Below are 21094 nucleotides of genomic sequence, written 5' to 3' on the forward strand. Positions count from 1 at the left end.
ACTAATTTTCTTCAGGAAGGTCTCACAACGCCACCTAATTCACTTAGACGGGAATTTTTGTAGAGGCCAAATTTGGTATTTTCCCATTAGAAATAGACTTTTTTTTTTTTAGACTTTATGGCTTGTAATTTCCACAGGTTAATATGCTTTGCATAAAGAAGAAAACGTAATTACTTTGCACCAAGCTGTGAGGAGGTGTATCAACTCAAGGACGTCATTATTGCTGTGTTGTGAACATAGCAGAGTTGATTCTTATTTGTGAGACTGAGTTATCATGCTGCAAGTTTGCAAAGTTATTTAGACAGAAATAAGTATACCCAATGTAGTCAGATTCAGAGTACTACAGATTGCAGTAAATTAGAAATTTGATCCTAAATATATACATTCTGTTATCTTGTTTTTCCTCTCTCTTTCCCTGAGTGATTTATTCCTTTCCTTGCAAACTTTTGATCCACTTATAGCTGCTTGTCTTTGAGGATATTTTCTTTTTGGATCATACTTAATAAGACGTATGTTATGGACATCACAGAAAATTCAGTCCATCCTTGGCCAGCTGTCTTCTATGAGGGTATATATGATCGTGTGGATTCTCCCCTCTGCCCTGGACATTTACCCACTACTCAAAGGCAACCTTAACGAATCACATGGACCTTTAAAAAGCGATTATCACATAACCTCTAACTTGAGGGAGATCAAAGTCAGCAGTAAGCCTTTAGTAACTTGCAGGTTGGAGCTGTAGCCATTCATGCTGATTCCATCACTTGGAGCTGTGCTGACTCGTGTACTACTTTTACCTTTCTTAGCATCACTTCCTTTGTCTGTAAAAAATGGAGGTGGGAAAATGAGCCCTACCTAATTCAGAGTGTTACAGACTGTACTTTGTAAAGTAGAGACCATTATTGAGGCAAACGGCAAGCAAGAAGGACTCTTTTTTTTTTTTTTTTTTGACTGAATAACCTGGAAGGTCAGCACAAGGCAACCGAATTGATGTGTATTTGAACAGGCTTGTTTAACTCAATTGTGTCCTCAATCTTGGCTGTTCTAGAATCTTCTTGGGAAGCTCTAAAAAAATAAACAACACCCAGACCCTGCCACAGGGATTCTGACTCAAGTGGTTTGGAAAGAGAGCAAAGCATCCTGTTTTAATTTTTTTTATTTTTTAATTTTTTTTATTTTTGCGGTACGCGGGCCTCTCACTGTTGTGGCCTCTCCCGTTGCGGAGCACAGGCTCCAGACGCGCAGGCTCAGCGGCCACGGCTCATGGGCCCAGCTGCTCCGCGGCATGTGGGATCTTCCCGGTCCGGGGCACGAACCTGTGTCCCCTGCATTGGCAGGCGGACTCTCAACCACTGCACCACCAGGGAAGCCCAAGCATCCTGTTTTTAAAAAGACTCTTCCGAGTAACTAAGATGTGCTCCCAGGACTGAGATGCTTTAGCTGCTCAGCTGCCATCTGAGATGATCTAACTTTCATCTTTCAATGAATGAATCCTTCAAAGTATGCTGACCTTGCATCTGGCTTTGAAGAGTAATAAATTTGTGGTTCCCACGAGGGCCTGCTCAGACTCATCCCAATAGGTATTTAAAAGTGGAGATTTCTGAGCAAAATCCCAGGTCTACTGAATCGGAAGCTGTAGGAGAAAAGACCAGAAATCAGAGTCTCTTTTATAAGCTCCCCAGCCCTAAATGGTTATCTGAATGCCAGCAGGCTTCTTTAGTTCCTCATGGAGGGATCGCCTATCAGGAAAAAAAATGAACACGGGTCTAGATTTCTCCTTTGAAAAACCAAACAAGGCAGAGGAAATGAAGTGTGCCATTTGAGTCCATGAGAAATCATTCTTTGATGTCTCAATTTCTCCCAAGAAACTTCACTTATTCAACATGGCTTTATCAAGCATATGAGACCTATGCTGGGCAGACGCCTTGCAGGTTCTTTCTGGAAACATCAATGAATCAGACATGGCCTTTTCCTCCTAGCATCCTGCTGGGGAAATGGTGATCAAAGAACAGTGAGAGCATTTTTGCAATCCTTTCCTTCTTGGTATTCCCAGGAGAAAATAAGCACGTAAAATATTTTAATACATCCTGAAAATGCACACTGTTTGATGCATATATACGTCTCTAATTCTGAGCAGTGTGGAGTCAGTGCTCTAAGCCAGGATGAGCAGGACGTCCACCCTGCTGGATTCCAAAGCACCCGCTTCCGGTCATCCCATCAGGAAAGCAAGAAGTTCATGATTTCTGTGTGGGTGCCACCTACATCTGGCCTCCTGAGAATTACAGATGAATTTTGTCTCATCAACGCTTGTTCTGCAGATGCTCCAGCGGTGTAAAAGGCTGACTTCTCATTCTCCCGAGTTGGCTTTTTAGGTGCCAAGATTGCAAAGGACTGTGGGAGGCAAATCTGCCTTTAGAGAAAATGTTTTAGTAAATGGGAACCTGTGACAAGGTGTTAAGCATCAAAGCTACTTGTTCCTCATAATATACACTGTTTGAAACCTTGTGATATTTGTGAAAGGTTTACACGACCACAGGAAGGTCAGTGCTGTCCTTCATGAAGTACACAAGCCCCTTTTAAGGACAACCTGGACTGGCCAGGTGTGAAAACCAGTCCCGTTCATTACTCTCTCCCCAGTCTAGGATTTTAATGAACCTTAAATATCTAAGACTGAGTTAAAAACCCAAAAGGTGGTCATTCATTCATTCAAGAAATGCATGTCTTATGTGCCACTCATTATGGACTATGGCAGAGGACTAACTTCACTCAGTGTTCCTGGTTCTGAGTCTGTATTAAGGCAGAGGCATTGTGCCACGTGTCAGGAGTCTAGAGAGGTTAAAACGTGGCCTCATCCTCAAGGGGCCTGTGCTCCAGTGGGGGCCCCAGGCATGAGGCTGAGGGTGCTTGGGCTTTGGAGACAGAAAAGTGTTAAAATTCGAGTGTAACCACTCACTCTGTAGCCTTGAGAAAGTGAATGAACACTTCAAAGACCTGTCACTGCAAATTGGACATAATGAAAGTGTCAGGATGTCTTTCTTGTAAGTTGCCGTGAGGATTCCATGAGACAACGCATGTAACACACAGTTACTTGGCTCAAAGCAAATTTTTATCCTCTTGTAATTAGCTATAAATTATTGAAATTATAAATATATAAATACTAAAAATATGAATTATAAAAGCTTGGCAGTCTATGAATTAAGGACAAATTAAGGCACACTTCAAGGGAACAATCAAACAAACCTAGAATATGGGACATGCTTCAAGGCAACGGGGCTTGTCTTTTCAAAGAGCCAATGCTGTTAAAAATAAGTGGCAGACTATCTGAATTTGGAGACACAACTAAAGTAAATGCAGTGCATGAAATTTGATGGGCTCCTGGTGAGAAACCAGGCTAGCTATAAAAGACGTTTGGGGACCACAGATTAAATATGAACATGAACTAGGCATTAGACAAGATTGGGAAATTATCATTCATACCCTCAGCTGTGATAACAAGCCCTATTTTCAACGTTCGTATTTTTAAGAGACACAAGTTGAAATATTTAGTAGTAAAGTGTCAGGATGCGTGCAACTCACTTTTTAATGGTTCAACACCAACCGACCTGGACAGGTAAATTGATTATTTTTACCATTTTGTCCATTGATTATTGACAAGTGTGGATTTATATGGTGACTAGTACGGATTTATATGGTGACTAGTACAGGCTACTCTTCTTTCAACCTGTCTGTATGTTAATTATGCTCAAACTTTTTATATGCTTGATTATATTCTTAAGAAAACATTGAAATTGTTTTCTGATTAAATACCTCATTGCTCTCTCCTAAGTCTTGAAGGAATATTGGCGCTGTAGGGCATTGTTCAAAGTTTATTCAGAAACTTTAAGAACTGCCTTCCGGGCTTCCCTGGTGGCGCAGTGGTTGAGGGTCCGCCTGCCGATGCAGGGGACACGGGTTCGTGCCCCGGTCTGGGAGGATCCCACATGCTGTGGAGCGGCTGGGCCCGTGGGCCGTGGCCGCTGAGCCTGCACGTCCGGAGCCTGTGCTCCGCAACGGGAGAGGCCACGACAGTGAGAGGCCCGCGTACCGCAAAAAAAAAAAAAAAAAACAGAACTGCCTTCCTACACCAAGGCTGACACACCAATGTCAGAAGCAGGGGATGGTTGGCAAGATGCTGAGATCCAGATGGGACTGAAGGAATTAAACCCTCCTCCTCGTGGGCTCTCCACATGGTCCTGGCCAGCTGCCCCCTTCAGAAGCGTGTGAAGACAGACCTCTTTTGTTACTGGCTCCGGGCACAAACTCTGGCCAGATAGAGAATTTTCCTTTGTGGGACCTCGGGTAAGCGACAACTTCTCTGAGCCTCAGTTTCCTCATCTGCAGAACAGACACAACGATAGGATCTACTTCTTAAACCTAAGGTGATAGCCCGTGAGCTGACGCACACAGAGTGCTTGGCTGGGTAACTGTTCCACAGCCAATTCTCCATCAGTGAGTTACGGTTACTATTGCACCAACGAGACACTGGGTTGACGCCTTCCAAAAGTATTCAGGGGGATCAGAGAGCTGGTGATGACCAAATGACACAAAAGCTGCTGGTCTCAGCTTCTCAAACATCATTCCCGGTGAGCGAACCCCTCTCACGCATTCCTCATGCGCAACCCTCTCTGAACCCGTCTAGACCAGGGTCTCCTGTTTTTAAGGTCTAAGTTTTAGGGGTTCTCTATAGCCCCTTAGTCCCATTAAAGGTAACCCAGTCACTTTCTGCTTTAAATGTGGTCAAAATGGGGCCTGGGCTTAAGTACTCAGGTTCCCCTCCCTTCATCCCTGCGCTCACTCTCGGGTGGTGGTCCAGATGCCATCAGGCAGGAAGAGCTCCTGTGTCCCCTGGAGCTGGGGGTGGCCCTGGGGTCTGGGCTGCCTCGGTCCTTGCTGGCCTCTCCTGGGATGAGGCTTATCCATCCTGTCCCATCCTTATGTGTGAACAGATGCTCCTGAAGGCTGAGCCCCACTTCTTCCTAAACTGTGGGACCCATTATTTCCTTTCTAGGTCCTTCCACTCCCGTCTGGAGGGAAACAATGTCTCAAGTGCCCTCGTGCTCCACTGTGGGTGCACAGAAGTGTGGGGCGCACAGGATAAGAGCCTGGAGAGGTGTCCACGCCTGGCCCCTCTGAGCATCGGAGAGGCCCAAGGGCAGCTCCAGGGACATGGCGACTGATGGTTCACACAAACCCCACCCATCTTCTGGGGTTTGACCTTAGCAGGGGTCAGGGCTGTGAACTTCTTAGGGACCCACTGTTCCTAAATTCATGCCAGTCGCTTCTAGTCTCTCTCCTGTGGCCAGCTTTATCCCCTTTTAAACAGAAACAAGCGAGTTCTCTTTCTCATCTGTTATATATGGAGTAACTGCTATGCCCTCATCCTTCAGACCTGAGCTTTTGATTTTCCAAACAAAGGTTTCTGGAATTCACATCAGCTTTCCTCTCTCAAGGGCCTGGCTCTTGGAATTGAACACGGTAGCTTTCAAGATCATCATATGCTCTGGTCTCCTCCTATCTTCTTATTGCTACTTTTTGAGGCAGGGGGGCAGGGTGTCATAGAGAAAGCCCTTCTCCCTACTTGAATGGTGGAGAGGAGGGAAGAAGTGAGAGGAATTAAAAGGAAAAACAAATCGTTACTCTTATAGGCTGAAAAATGGCCGCCCAAAGCTGACCATCTCTGTAACCTGATCTCTGCAACCACTGATGTTACCTAAATGGCAAAAGGGACTTTGCAGATGTGATTAAGGTAAGTATCTTGAGACGGTTGAGTTTCCTGGATTATCCAGGTGGGCCCAATGTAATCACAAGGGTCCTTATAAAAGTAAGACAGGAGAGTCCGAATCAGAAAAGGGAGATGCGACAACAGAACCTGTGTTTGGAGAGATGAGCTTTGAAGATGGAATAAGGGGCCACAAGCCAAGAAATTGGGGGCAGCCTCTAGAAGCTGGAAAAAGCAAGGAAACAGATCCTCTCCAGGACCCTCCAGAAGGAATACAGCCCTGCTGACATCTTTTTTGAATCAAATGTGTTTTAAAACTATTTTTTTATTGAGATAGAATTGACATACAACATTGTGTTAGTTTCAGCTGTACAAGGTATTGATTTGATACTTTGTATATTGCACTAGGATTGCCACCCTAGAGTTACCTAACACCTGTATCACATCCCATAATTATCATTTTTCTTTTGTGGCGAAAACAATCAAGACCCAGTCTCTTAGCAACTTTGTATTGTTGTCTGTAATCACGGTGGGTGCATTAGATTTCCAAAACTTATGTATCTATCAGTTGCAAGCTTTTTACCCTTAAATAACATCTCCCCAATACCTGCGTTCCCCCAGACCCTGGTAGCTTCCAGTCTACTCTGTTTTAATGAGTTCAGCTTTTTAGATTTTACATATAAGTGATATACGATATTTGTGTTGTCTGACTTACCTCACCTATTAGCGTAATGCCCTCGGGGCCCATCCATGCTGTGGTGAACGGCAGCATCGCCTTCGTTCTCATCCTGCTGACATCTTGAGTTTAGTCCCGTACGTCTCATTTTGGACTTCTGATCGCTAAGAAAATTAATTTGAATTGCTTTTAAGACGCTACAGTTGTGGTAATCTGTTACAGCAGCAATAGGAAAGTAGTGAAGCAGGAGATAGATGGGCTCCAGGCTAGACATTTACAACTGGTCAGCTGTTCACACTTCCTGGGGTGAGAGGAAGATGGGCTCCAGGCTGGACATTCATTACCAGCTTCCTGTTTACATTTCCTGAAGCAAGAGACAAATGGGCTCCAGGACTACATATTTATGACCGGACTCCTGTCTATATTTCAAGATCTGCACCTCGATATAAAAGCCAGCAACAGAAATAGGGTAAATAACCAGACATTGGGCATTTTTATGGCAGGGACAGAGTGGGACTAAACCCTGTTAAAAGATCAAGAGGTCATACATTTCCCATCCTCGGGGCAAGGGAGACATTGCACATGCGCAGAAAGGCTCCTCAGGGGTCATAAAGGAGGGGGCACCACCCCATAATAGGTGATGCTAAGGCCGTCCCATAGGCCTCTGGACTGTAATCCATCTTGGAAAAATGTTGCACACGCATGCTGGGGAGGGTCCCAGGGCAGGTCAGGTGGAAAAAGAAACCAGATAATTGGCCAGAGGTAAACAGAGACCCGGAAGAACTGCCCTATGTAAGTGACTTACCCGCCTCTTCACCCCTCATTGGGGGGACGCCCACACCCTTGCTCTCTGGGTGTGCATCTCTGCCCTGCTTCTGTCTTAACTAAACAAACTGTTTCTCTGTGTGCTCTCCCACTTGTTGTTGTGCTATGTCTCTAATAATAAACTTGGTACCTGTTTTTACAGTTTTGCCTCCATGAGAAATGCATTTTTCAACGGGGGCAAAAGCCAGGGGATGTGGTGGCTGGGATTCCTGGTTTCCATCCAGGCTCCCCAGGTTCAGTTCCTGGGCAGGGAATTAAGATCTCGTTTCACGCCACCACTCACTGCTGCCTCTCTGAGATCAGTAGTATAGGAATATATCAAGATATCACCCAGTGGCGCATCACCATTTGTGGGCTCGGGTGAAGAATATTACCTCTCCTAGTGGACTCTAAACCCCACGAGTATGGAATCCAGGTGTATTTTGCTTGCCGTTGTGGTCTGCCTGCGGTAGGCGATCGGGAGATATTTGTTGAATGAATGAAGTTTTGAGGACATTTCTTGAAGACGGCTTCTGTTCCTGAGATAACCATGTATGTCAATCTCAGGGACATATTATCGTGTTAGTCTGGTACTTCCTGGTCTCTGATCTCTGCAAAATGTGAGGCTCTTACTTCCTGCTACGTTATTTGTTTTTTAAGGTCAAAACACACCCATCTCAGCCCTCCCCTGCAGGTCTCATTTCTGTCCCGAGGAACATGCTTTATCCCAGCCAAATGATAGGACTGGGACGCTTGACAAGACATTGACAATGCCCCGTCCAGGCAAGACTACACCCTCCGCGCATCTTTGAAACGGTGTATGGGGACGCACTTCATACCCCCTCATCCTACCCCCTCTCAAATGGCTTAGAACAGGTAGCCTCCTCTCTCACCAGGATGGAATCACACCCCAGACCTCCACAGCCAAACACCAGGAATCTGAGCTTGCCCAGAGGAGTCGTGGTGACTCTTCCACACTCAGGTACTTTGCTCCCAAGAGCTTGAACCTTTCTCTGTCACTTCTGGTTCAGCTCTGAAGAGGTAGACAGACTGGCCTTTGAAATATCAGTGCGTATGATCCCACGGAGGCATCTCCTTCTCCTCCCAGCACAGACTGTACAGGCCAGGGATGGCCCGTGGGTGTCCTTGTACGTGACAACTGCAACTGATCGGTGGCTGCCTGGGTGGAGGACCACGTAGGCAAAACTCCTAGCCCGCTGTGTTATGACCAGTGCAAACAACACATGTTGAACATGCTTTGGGCACTACCAGCAAACTTTAGGAAATCTGTTAAACTTTCTTCAACCAGCATGACGAGGCTAACTGTAAAGTTCGGGGCCCAGAATTTGGGTAAAGAAAGGGCAGAAGCTTTACCTGAGCAAGACCCTGGTTTGAAGGCAAAGAGGGGTAAAGCGGCGGCCACTTACGACTCTGCTGAGGAGGCGGTGAGCAGGGAGTGTGGATTTCTCTGATGTTAAGTAAGTGACGTAGTTTGAATGACGCTCAACCTTCCAGCCCTCCCAGGGAAGAATAGCAAAGATGCAATGTAAGCATGACATTGATTGGTTTACCAGTGTTCCTTCCAAGGAGACATGTATTTTTAAATAAATGATAGATGCTATGAAAAAAAAAATACAGCAACTACAACTCAGTTCAGATAAAACGAGTGTCATGATCGATTAGTGCTGCCTGCAGGGACATGAGAGGGAGAAATGACATCAAGAATTTCCCATTCCTGTGCCTTCCTGCTGGCATCTTCATGCAGCTTTGAACCGCCCACTTTCTTTGTGTATACCTCTCTCCAGCTCTATTAGAAATCTTTTGAAAAGGACGGAAAGCAGGACGTAGACTTCTTTGAGTCTCTGGAACCTGGCACAGTGCTTGGCACATAGTAGGGCTTTTATAGATGAGTATTGTCTTATTGCTCTCAGAGTATTACAATAGAAATACTGGCTTAAGTTGAACCAGAGTTTCTTACGCACGTTGTCAACCCCCTTGGAGAGCAGTCTCGTCTGGTTTTTGTCCTCCTTTCACAGCAGGGAGCCCCAGGGCCATCAGTGAACCTGCCTTGGTCACCATCGTTTATGTCCTTTTGCCAGTTTTTCCCAGTTCCATGTGAGCTCTTTTTTTTTTTTTTGCGTTACGCGGGCCTCTCACTGTTGTGGCCTCTCCCGTTGCAGAGCACAGGCTCCGGACGCGCAGGCTCAGCGGCCATGGCTCACGGGCCCAGCCGCTCCGCGTGGCATGTGGGATCTTCCCAGACCCGGGCACGAACCCGTGTCCCCTGCATCGGCAGGCGGGCTCCCAACCACTGCGCCACCAGGGAAGCCCCACGTGAACTCTTTTTATTCTTCCCTCCAAACGTTTGAAGCCTCTCCTACTAGGGTTGAAGACAGGTACAAATAACAGTGATCTAATTCTGGCACTAAAGCAGTATTTGCACAGGTTACTTTTCTAGGATAATATCTCTAAGTTGGGTAGAGACATAGATGGTCAGCAATTTGGGGAAACAACCACTGAAAATTTCTGTACACACTAATAGCACTTTTTTATTACCGATTTTTTTTTGAAATGAGCACGTAGACTAGAATGCTGATAAGGTGGCAATTGTGACTCCAGATTTTAACCATGTTGTGGTTAAGAATGAATTGACTATCGTACAAATTTCAATGAAGAAATTCTCTTCTTAATGAGCTTCCCATATTTAACCGTTGTTCACAGATGACTCAGCTAAATGAATCCGAGTTTAATTCTCCCCAAACCTTCCTTTGGCATGACTAGTAACCAAACCAGCTGTCTTATCTTACAAAGTTCTTTCTGGTTTGCTAAGAATATACCAGATGGCTTAAACCCTATTCCCGCCACCTCCCCCCTTTACAAGTTGGAAAGTGAGGGAGTCTCTCCTGTCACCGAGATGTTGTATTATCACTTGAACTGAGTTGTATTCATGCTTAAAGCTTTCAGCATTGCTGTGGGTGTCAGGAAGTGACGGTTAATGCTAAAAAGGGTTAATCGGATTTAGTGGATTGCCATCCAAGTTTTATTAAATGTCAGGGTTCTCTCAATATGCTGCACAGCAGCAAGATGAGGATATCATTGAGAGGAACATATATAGAATGTTTCTGTGCGGATCCCAGGACACAAAGGGAGTCGTTTCCTGGGAAACAGCAATGTGTTCGTATTCACCAGTTCAGGGCGCTTTCCCAGCTTCTTTCCTCCTGGACTGAAGGGTTTTGTGGGGAACATGATGCATCCCCTTTGTTGGAGGAAAGCAGGCTGTCCTGGCCGAGCTGGCCTGGGATCCCAGCTGTCCATTGTCAATCTTTCTCACAGATGGGACAGGAGGACGGCGGCTGGTCAGAAGTGAGGGGTGGATTGAATCCAGCCCAGGAAAGTTATTACCCTCTCGCTCGACTGCTGATAAGTGGACTTTGGAAACAGATGGTGCTGTCTGCAACCCAAATTACAGAAGGCAGATTCAAGGGAGAGGTAAACCGTGCCTACCTCTTTGCCAACAGATGGACAGGCTCTCCACTTATTACCCAGCTACGAGATACACTTTCAATTACCCATATTTAAAATTCTAACCGGAAATGGCTATATGGGTATAAAAATAAGGGGAAGCAATACAAGTGAGCACTGAAGTATTTAGCAGCAGGGAAGAACTTTATAATTAATGCTACTCGTTAACAATTTCAATCACAGATTTTTTAAAAAGAGACAACCAGAGAGAGGAAGTTCATGACAGGAGAGTCAAAAGGCCTCTACTTTAAAGAAGAGCTGCCTGAACACTTCTGGATGGTTCTGAAGCACACTGAACACTGACCGGGGTTTCTTAGAGCCTAGGTATTGCCTCATCAAACCCTCCCCTATGACTGATAAACTAAATCCTCAAAGTGAAGTGAGTGGGCCTTTCAGGTGGGCAGTGGCCACGCTGAGGTTGCCCTGTGGGCCCTTCTCCTAGACTTGGGAACGTCACTGTTTACTCCGTGGCAGAGAAGGCTGTTCTTCATCCACACCCACCTCCTCTCCTGGTCTCCTTTCCAGCCTCCCTTGCCGCCATCTGACTGAGTTCTAGTGAATGCATAATGGCTGCCATCTCAAGACCAAGACTTCAGAGCAGCGACAGGCCCCAGACGACGTTGGAGTCCTGACGTGGAAGGAGCTTTGGTCCTTGATCACCACGTGGAGGAGAGCCACCCACTGACCAGGAACAGCCTGTGGACGATGCCTGAGTACGATCTGTTGTGTTTGATCCGTGGTACCCACTGGCCTACGGCGTGGCAGCAGAGGCAACAATGAGAAGGCCACTCTCATCGTCCGGATGGAAGATGACAGCCATTAGCAGTGGGATGTGTCCAAGAAGATGAGGCCAAGATGGGTGCAGAGATGCAGCGGAACTTGGCTTCAGACAGAGCTTGGAGTCAATTAAGACTGAAGGAGGGAAGGATGACTGGGTTGGAGATGGGTCACTATTGAAGCCATAACCCTCAGAGCCCTAGCTCGGAAGACCAAGTATCAGCTCAGCCAACAGAAAGTAATTTCAAACCAACCCAAAGTCCTTACTTGCATTTTCACTCATGTGAGTGGCTTACACAGTGCCTGGGGACTTTCCCTCCTCTTCTACCTGCCTGTCTCACGTGCTCCAGGGAACCTGGCATCTCTCTCCTTAGATGCATCTCCACACCCGCTCTGTGGACCCGCCCCACCTCTTTCCAGCTCTGCAACCAGATGCAAAAACCTAAAAGCACGGGTTGGCAATGCAGAACGTTCCCCAGGGAGAGGAAAGAAACAGCCAGAATCCAGGAGTGAGAAACACTGTCCCATCAAATGAGCAAAAGAACGCTAATGCTGAAGTTTCCTCGGGGTGGAATAAAGCACCTCTTCCTTGGGCAGAAGAGAAAGGAGCTCCCGGAGGCAGCTAGGCAGAGAGTTTCTGTATCAGGCGATGGGTCCCACTGACAGGACAAACCGTCCTTAATATCTTCTCCTGGTTCACCTGTGTCAGATGAAATGGCTGTAAGAGAATCCACGTCAGTAGGAGAAAGCCAGATAAAATGTATGGAAGGTATCTTCTTTCTTTTTGTCTTTTTGGAGTATTTTGGAAAGCTGCTTCCTGTCTTAAGCCGTCCTCGTGTTCATGAGAGGAAGTTAGGTGTGGCCATGAGGCAGGAGCCTAGGTGTCCCCAGGTGGCCAGGCTGTCTGGAGAGGGGACCCCCTTGTGGGCAGAGCCACCAGGGTAGCACCACTTAAGGAAGCCAAACACACCTAAGCTATGAAGATGCTCTGAAAATGTGGTCCTGACTCTGAGCGGTGAAGTGTTACTAAAAGAAGAAAATAATACAGCAGTTATCTGAAACCACAAACTAGCACTCCGACGTGAAAATCAGACTTGAGAATATCAGAGACCTACAACAGAGGAAAGACTGAAAACTCTTGGTCGTTGACAAATTGGAACATTTAGTCTTTGCTGGATCAAAAATGGCCTGATACCACATCACCAGAAGAATTCCCTGCCTTCCAGCATTATCAATGTTGTGATAATGAAGCATTATGAAGTGTGTGTGTGATCCAATTTCCGCTTTATCGCAGAAATAAGGAGTTAGAGAGGCCCCAGGTCATTATTGGCGATTACCAATGTGCTTGGGTAAGTTGCAATTCTGTTGGTTATTTAACTCTGAAAAGCACGTGACATTTTTAAAGAGCTATTAGATCATCAACACATGCCACATTTCAGAGATGTAATGAACTATGATTACCATGGGATGAGAATATGCTTTTTAATATAATCCTGAACCAACGCATACAGGAGAGTACAACTCTCTTTCAAAATCATCACTTTTTGAGTCAACTTACGTTTTCCAGTGTTTCTGTGATTGCTCAAGCGATTGTTTGGTCTGCTCTTCAGAGCCACATTATGTGAAACTCCAGAAAATCATTCTCGTGGCTTTCCAGCCATGACTCATTTTTTATCCTAATAGTGCTTGGTTTCATCCCCCACTGAATTCTCAGCCCTGGTTCTGAAAGACTTTTTCCTCTTTCTGAAAGTCAGCTCCATCCAAGGCTAAAATTGTTGGCAGCAGTGAGAAAATGCAAAGGAATAGTCTTCCTTATTCTCTCAAATTTGGAATTAAGTTTCGTTTTTTTCCCACATAATGGTTTTTGGGTTAAAAAAAAAAAGTGTCTGCCGACTTCAATTTATCATGAAGGATTGTTCAGGAATGAATGGATGAATTCAACAATACTTGGCTGGCGTTTGTTGTGTGCCTTTTATCATGGGTCCCAAACGGGCCAGGTATTATTGGGGAAGCTGTGGTTCTGAGACTTGGGGAGAGAGACCCCCTCCCCCCACGTGGACAAGCAAGGTGGGAAATGTGCAGCGGGGCATGGCGGCCAGTGGCGGAGGGGGTGGGCTGGACCAGCCCCAGGGAGAGTCCAGGACGGGCTTGGGGGAGCAGCGGCAGGGAAGAAGGAAGGATGTGAGCTCTGGCAACCCGCCCACAGAGTCCCTCCAGCCCACCTGGCCTCTCCACAAGGCACAGCAGGGACCCACGCTATTTTCAGGGCATCCCAAAATGTTTCAATTTCTTTTAAAATCAGAAGACTATGAGCCAGCCTGGATTTTATTTGTCTTTCTACTAATGCCATCATAAAATATAAGTTTAATTATTTCTTTCAAAGGAATTTTTATATTTCTTTTTGGAGGAAGAGGCCCATGAAAAGCGTCACGTGGCCCTGCTCCAGGTTGAGCCTCTTAAGTGATGTCTCAGCATAAGTCCTGAATGGGGACACGACAACCAGGCTTTCCCCCTGGGCAGGAACAGCTCCTGGTTAAGGACTGTCAGGGGAGGATGTCAGCTCCCCGTGCTCTGCCCTCTGCTCCCGGAGCCCTGGGTGCTGGCTGTGGAAAAGCCTATCCCAGGGCCGGGGCACGGGATCCCCCCACGGGGACAGGAGAGCTGCTGAGCAGGGCACTGAATCTTTGTTTGTGGTTGAAAGAAAGACAAGCCCTGAAAAGTTAGGTGGGGAGCACGGAAGACAGCAAGAAAAAGGGACGATGTGGTCACTAGGGACCTTAGCCAGTGACCGCCAGCCCTGAGGCTCAGAAGGGGCCACTTGCATTCTTGTCTTAAAAAATGGTGAACTTAGGGGCTTAGGAGAAGAAAGAAATGCATTTGTTCTTCCCAGCCTTCCAACAGGTAGTCCCAAATCACTAACACATACAAACTGTGGCCTGGCCATAGAGCATCCAGAAAACGATGCCTGCAAGGCAGAGGCCTCAGACTTGGTGCAAAGGGGGCGAGACTGGAACGCTCCCTCCCCAAGAGCATCTGATAGCTTTGGATGAGTGGAAGCCGGGCCAGGGGTTCAGACCCAGACAAGGCTCATCACGCGGGCGGGAGTGCGCGGCTGTGACACCGCTGCTTTCTCTAAGAGGGACCTTCTTGCAGACGACGATAGGCATCAACTCTGGGCGCCAGCTGACATTTACAGTCTCGGCGGCCCTTTTCTGTTGCCAGTCCCTTCTTAATAAAGCGTGTCACCTTGAGAGGGTGCGGGGCGGAACTCCTTCTGGCCTTTCTCCTTTCCACCCGACATTCTTTCCTTCACTTCATACTTAACTCTGCCCCGCAGAACCACAAGCCTAAGAGATTTCAAGGTGGTCACTAAGCCCGCCTCGCGGTCTGTCCGCAGCTTTCAGGGTCGGACTGCTCACCTCCTTCCAGAGAGCAGAGGCCTGTCGTCAGCACCATACTCTGCCTCTCATGTTCCCGAATTCCCGAGCCCCCAAGAGAACCCAGCTCTTTCCCCGAGGTGGTTCTTTAGAAAAAGGTAAGTTGTATAGGGAGGTGATGTGGGGAAGCAGAAGATGCTTGGGTTTTGTAGGAGACAGTCTAACATTGAAATTCCACCTCTGCCCACCGTGTGATCCAGGCAGGGCTGGTTTCACATGTGTGGGGCGGTGGTCCATGCAGTCCCTCGGGACCCTGCGCTCCCTAGGGCCTGGGCTGGTGTAACCATCTGCTGTTGCTCTCTAGAAATCCCCCTGTTTTTGAACAAAGGACGCCCACCTTTTCATTTTGCACTGGGCTCCACAAATGGTGTAGCAGTTCCTGGATCTTGGGCTAGAACATGGAGACAGCAGGCACCCCGTCGGGTGGCGCCAGGCCCTGTTCTAAGCATCCTGCTTGTATTAAAGCATCTCCCCACGAGCTTACGAGGTAGTTGTTGGGGTTTATATTGGCTGCATTTACAGATAAGGACATTGAGGCACAGAGAGGTTAAGCCACATGTCGAAGGTCACCAAGCTATAGGACATGGGAGGACCGTGGTCCAGAGTGTTCTCACAGCCCTACACTCTGCTGCTTCTCAGGCAGGAGCTCGCTCTCCCTGAGTCCGTCTGTGCCTTTGGCAGCCCAGTGTCCCTGGGCTTCCTGTGGTAGCAGCACTCTGCTTGGCCTCCTGGGAAGGCCCCACCCCTTTTCTGGATGATTCTGGTGCGACGGTTCTTGCTTTCTCTGAACCCGCTCCGTGAGGTCTCATGACCCATCCAGGTTAATCTGACTTTCCCTCCTGGGAATTGTTCATCAGGGCAGCATTGATAAGTGTTATCCCACTTTAGCTGGTCTGGTAGTTCCTGCTCCTGAGATACTGGGTCGGCCCAGGCCCCGTCCCAGGCACAGATGTTCAAATCCTCCTTTAATTCTGTGAGCCTCCCACAGTCTCTCCAGGTTCGAATTAGCCAGGGCCCACATCTGTCTCTTACGATCGCAGAACTCTAAGTGTACCAGGCCTCAGGTGCTTCTCTGTACCACGGTGACATTGACTGTCACACTGGGGTGTGGTGACAGAATGATGCTTGCATCCTGCCTGGTACAGACCTGACACGCAGAGGGTATTCAGAAAAAGGGGCCATTTGCCATTCAAGTTAAAAGTTAAATAATATGATCTTCACATTCCTGCAGCTTTGCTTTTTCACAGCGTGACTGGAAATCCGTTCTTGCGGTTGCACTGAGAAATTACATGTTTATCATACGCTCAGCTGAGAATCCAAAGGAGCTCTTTATTCAAAGTGAAATGAGGTTTCATCTTTGACAGGTGGGTTTATTTCGTAATGCTGACATCTTTCTTGAGCAGCAACTTCCTTTAGAATCTCTCTGAACAGCCTGTGCAATCATAATCCACGTTGGCAGACAGACACAGCCCCTCAGGTTCTCTAGCTGCTGCCAGGAAGAGGTGGTGCAGCCTGGGCGTCCGACATCACATTCCGAACCTTGTAAGGTTGTCCTATTTTCTGCCTGCATCCCCTCCGCCCTTCTCCGGGAGCACATATATGGATGTAGAGGAAACGAAGGATCTGCCGTGTAGATGCATGTTGATGCTTTAGGCTGAATGGGGCGAGCCTTAACGGGCATTCATGGAAAATAAGTAAAATAATTCCCAAAGGAGTAGCATTGCAAAGTCCTCACAAATCTTTCCAAACCAGATTATTCGTGCTATTCACATCCGGGGTTGAAGTTGTCTGCTCGAAGGTTCTGCCAGCTCTCGCTGACCAGTGAGGGCCGGTCCCACTGCTGGAGCAGGGCAGCCTGGGAATGGAGCGGGACCTATGCAGGAGAGTCTGCGTCTCTGGGCCCCTTCCTGGAGGAGGGGCCTCAATCTCGTAGTTGGAAATCCCAAGAGTATAGTCCTCCCTGCTCCGCCCTGTTCATTCTTGGGGATTCACTCAGGAATCTGTATTTAAAAGAAGGAAAAATTATGCAGCTACTAATAGGACTTCAGAGCCGGTAAATCTCCTGGGCAGCACATACGGTCAGAAAAGGTGGAAACAGTGCCGGGAAGCCAGGAAAGCTTCCTGCAATGTGAGGGGAGTCCTGCGAGGATGGGCGCGGCGCAGAGGGGACGTGGTGGGACCAAGGAGGCTCCTCCGTTGCCTCACGGCTGCAGCGCCCGGAGGGATCTGCAGAGCAGTGGGCCCCTGAGGTGTTCCCTTCTCCAGGCTTGAACCTCACCCCTCTCACTGGCAATGTCTCCACAGTGGTTTTTATTGACAATTTCTTGAGCCAGCAGACTCTGAGGTGGGCCAGCAGAGCTCTCTCCATTGAAGGAAAGGAGTGATTGGCAAGGCTCTTGTGGAGGGCAGTGACCTCCAGTAGGGGAAGTTGGCCCCTCCCACCCACGGCGTGCTCCAGGAGCTGCTGCGACAGCTACTGGGAGACAAAGTGACTTGGCGAAGCAGAGTCCAGCACAAGGCCTGAAGAGTTCTTTCAGAGGAAGGGGGTGGCGTGCATGTTTCTCTCCCAGGGAAGTTTAAGAGTTAATGGAAGCTCAGCGATTGATCTGCAACAAGTCTCCTCTGGGTCCTGCTGGGCAATAAGGAGAAACAGGGCTCCAGAAAGAGGTGGATGGGGCTCTGGGACAGAACACGGGCAGAAGACTTCCCAGGCCACAGTCAGGAATCCTAAACCAAATCGTCTCTGACCGCTAGGAGTTTTCTTACAATCATTAAATCTCTGAGGCCGACTCGATCAAGCAGAAGTTCCAGGATTCATTGCTGCCAACAGCGAAGAGCCCTAATACTTCCTAATATTTTTTCGCCACCTAAACTAGATGTCCCAGCAATGGAAGCCAGTTGTAAAGAACTTGGCCAGTTTAACCCACTTCGGTATATTTTCCTGTGGTCATCGTTTCTTCACGTGCACATGAAATAGTGCGAGGTCCCCACTCAGAGGGCATTCCTTCGTCTTCCAACCTCGTAGGACTGGTATATATTTGGAGGATGTTAAATAAGGGAAAACGAAACTGTAACCTGTATAACTTATCAGTCATGGTTTTCTTTTGCCCTTCCACTGGGGCATGGGAGCGAGACGGCTGTCTTAAGAAGAACCACAGAATAGTTCTGGGAATTCCTTGCAATTCAGAAAATGGAGGTAAAAGGAAGCCTTTCGTGTTCCCTAAGGAAAAAAAAAGGAGACAAGAGGTAAGGTTAAAAAATGGACAGAAGTCCTCAACAGACATTTTCCCAAAGAAGACATAGAGATGGCCAACAGTCACGTGAAAAGATGCTCAACATCACTAATCATCAGATAAGTGCAAACCCAAACCACAGTGAGATCTCACCTCACACCTGTCAGAACGGCTGTCATCAAAAAGACCGCAAATAACGAGTGTCGGTGAGCATGTAGAGAAGACGGAACCCTTGTGCACTGTTGGTGGGAGTGTAAATTGGTGCAGCTACTCTGGAAAATCATATGGAGGTGCCTCAGAAAATTAAGAATAGAGCTACCATGCTGCTGACTGTTTTCTGAGCCAGAAAGAAGGCAAAGATAACCCCCTAGGGCTCCATCAGCCATCAGGTGGAGAGGGAGGCATCCAGAAGTTCCTGCCTCTCCTAATGGAAGACGTACAGAACAACTGAGGGTGAAGAGCCATGATTCCAGCGTGGAGAGGTCAGGGCATGGGAAGGACGGGCCCCTTAGTGAGGCTGTGGGGTGAGCAGGCCAGGGCAGACGGGGTGGTCAGGGCAGGCTAGCTGAGAGTCAGACCAGTCTTGGGTGCTTAGGGATACCCCCGATCCAGGAAGTACTAGTCCATAAACAGGAATCCCTACCAGGTGCTTCCCAGGATGCTCTGGGACAGAAGCAGGAGGGGAAATGCCAGGGATGGAGTCCTTACCCCAACACTCCCGGTGGACATGAAGGCAGCTGTTTCAAGAGAAGGAGACCCTTACTGGCAACTGAGAGACCTTTAAGTGGCAAGTGTAGTGTATTTCCAGACACCCTTCTCGCCCTCCCCTCCCCCAAGAATCCTGGTATAGATCTTGCAGAGAAAGAAATCACCAAAAAGCAAAAATAGAGGCAGTGATTCTTTTCCATTTACCTCTGTGTCTCGGCCACCCTGTTTGTAAAATAAAAATAAACATTCCTAAATCTACAATGTTGTTTTAAGGGTCAAATGCTTCAAAGTACATTTGAAAAAAATGAATGTAGTGTCCAAAAGCAAGATCGAACACATGCTGTTGTTAGTGCTTTTCGGGCTGGAGCCCCAAAGGCAACGTGGCCATGTATCGCCTTGCTCATCTTGCAGCCTGAAATGCCACCTTCAGATCATTCCCACCTTCTTTCAGGGAAGAGAGAGGCTGTGTAGAATCTGTCGATCACAGTGACAAGTCCTCAGCCAGCAGAAGGAAAGCGCAGGGAATGAAGACAAGTAGCCCCCCCAATTCCAACCATCCTAATCTTCTTGCCATGCGCACGGGGCTGGGGCACTTCTGTCCTGGGTGGAGTGAGCGTGCACTCTGGCTTTGCTGCCCAGCTGCATTAATTTTCCCGATGAAGCAGCTCCTTGCCTGAAACTTTCTGTTCTCTCTTCCTTCCTCCCCCACACCCACGCTTCTCAGGTTTTTCATTTTTCCTTCTGGCCAGCATCTGACCTGCGTTACAAATCTTTCTCAACTAAACATCAGTCAAGGTCAGGAGAAATGACACACATATTTAAAGCAAATGAGGTGCTTCCACTGGGCTCCGAAACCTTTCATTTGTTCAAGAGTGAATTATAGTGTCTGTTGCTAATTGTATGGCTAAAATATTAGTTGGATGCCTTTGAAATGTTCACGGGTAACTGTATGTAAATAACCAGCCTAAATATGTGATGTGGCAGGGCAACAGCTGCGGCACACGGCCATCAACCATCCATGTCAAACTCAAAGGCATGTAGTGTACATTTCATACTTGTAATCAACTTAATGTTCCTTTTTGCAGGAAATTATACGTACTTCATATTCATTGATAGCTTCAGAATTCTAAATATTAATACAATCATTTTCAAAACAGTAAAAAAAATCCACAAAATAACAAGATTGTCAGTTAGATAGAGATTTATCTTCACCCTGTTTAGACACCTAAAGTTCAGAAAGCTCTCTCTTTCAGAGATAATCTCATGAAATTAGTTGGGAGATCAGGATCGTCTTGTAGGCAGAGACGGAAGCCTCCAGTAGATAAAGTTTCAAGTGCCTTGTATTTATTTGTCCATGAATACAAACCTAACAAAATACTGTAAAGTTTAAATGGGTACATCATTGGAAAATAACTACGGTGCTCGTAAAAACTAGATGGCAGAATCTATGGATGTGATGTCTAAACCTTGGGGGAAAGGATGAGGAAAGAGGTTAAAAGCAAGATTGTATTCAGCAGGGTCATCCTGAGAGACAAAGTTTACGGGAATTGCCGAGCCCCGGGGGGCTGCCTGCAGGGAAGAGCCTTCACTCAGCAAATCTAGCAGCTGGGTTCTCCCCTCAGCAGTCCTAAGGCTCTGAGGGGTATTTTTCCACTCTGAGCCTTTAAGCTGGGGATCCCAGGCAGAGTTCTGTCAGGGCTGTGTTCCTCTGCCCCAGTCCCACGATGGGGGCTGCTGGAGTGTCAGTGGCCGGGCAAGGGCTGTTCCCTTTCCTCGCATCTGCTTTCCTCTTACGGTACTCAGATCATCTGGGAAACAGCCTCTGAAGGGTGAAGGAGGGGAGCAGGAAGGAGAGTCAGGGCTGAGCCCCAGGCGCTGATGGACATCTCTCTGCAGACTCTCCCTGGTCATGGCTGCGTGGGGTCACGCCCTGGCTGGAGCCTCAGAAGAGTGACTCAGGATGTCTAAACCAGAGCCCACATGGTGTCTCTGGGTCTACACCTGTTAATGGGAACCAGAAGAGCCCCTGCCTTTCGAGGCCGTGGTGAGGATGAAAGGAGACGGTGCCCGTAAAATGCTGAGCTCAATGCCTGGGACACACTGTCCTTGATTCCCCAGCCCGCCTCAGTCTGGTCTCCTAAGGGAGAAGGTGGGGAAGAGAGAGGTGCTCAAAAAGAAGACA

The sequence above is a fragment of the Aethalodelphis obliquidens genome, unplaced genomic scaffold (genome assembly GCF_003676395.1).
Source record: "Aethalodelphis obliquidens isolate GAN/ISIS:26980383/991018 unplaced genomic scaffold, ASM367639v1 scaffold11, whole genome shotgun sequence".
Lineage (NCBI taxonomy): Eukaryota > Metazoa > Chordata > Mammalia > Artiodactyla > Delphinidae > Aethalodelphis > Aethalodelphis obliquidens.